At 34.5% G+C, this 766-nt stretch overlaps 1 protein-coding gene across 1 annotated transcript in view; it reads right to left on the bottom strand.

Moving 5' to 3' along the window:
• LOC118342047 (extracellular calcium-sensing receptor-like) overlaps positions 1–766 on the bottom strand; it is a 10775-nt gene that overhangs the window by 6224 nt on the left and 3785 nt on the right.

Genomic DNA, 766 nt, shown 5'->3' with positions numbered 1-766 from the left:
GGCCACCTCTGTGTGGACGTCATAGAGTCTAAGAGTGTTAAACCACTGGGTGGCATGACATGTACTTTAATGCAAATTAAAATCTTACACGGATATTTATACATTTTGGAGCAGCATGAAAATAGTATTAGAACAGTGATGTTTTATCTCTGTGGACGTACAGTTGGGGTGAGGGGAGGGAGGTACCCAAACAGGAGAATAGAGTTGGTCTTTAGTTTATTTTTTATTTCTTAACTGTGCTAATAAATGTTATCAGATAAAAAAAAAATATTCACTTGTTGTCTCACGCAAAATCTTTCTTTTTTAAGCAACATTTGAGCGTTATAAAGACTCTATTTTTTACTTAGTTTTTCCCGCCTCTTTTATCATGCCAATTTTCCTGTTTTGTACATGCAGTATTTAACATAAGATGGGGCCCAGTTAATCAGCCTTTAGTAATTTGTATACATGGTATACATATATAGATGTATGTGGGTTTCAGTACTGTAGACAGATCAGTATTCAGTTGGATCTCCTGGGGTCTCTTAGGTATTATAAGCACTATTGGAATTGACACAAATTGTTATTTACCATAATATTGGCTTATTTAGGGTGTTCATAAGTAAGGTGAAGCAGTTAAACAAATATAAACAAATGAATAATGATTTAAGCAGATAACAAAGACTGGTCTGCATGAGCATGAGAAAGTTTTATAGCTCACTGAGATTTTCTGAATGGGTCTCTATAAAAAAAGGCTAGGTAGGCTATATCAGAATCAGAATCAGAA

The sequence above is a fragment of the Morone saxatilis genome, unplaced genomic scaffold (genome assembly GCF_004916995.1).
Source record: "Morone saxatilis isolate NCDOM2014 unplaced genomic scaffold, NCSU_SB_2.0 Contig8, whole genome shotgun sequence".
In the NCBI taxonomy this organism is placed as follows: domain Eukaryota; kingdom Metazoa; phylum Chordata; class Actinopteri; family Moronidae; genus Morone; species Morone saxatilis.
This window is presented reverse-complemented; position numbering and strand designations above follow the sequence as displayed.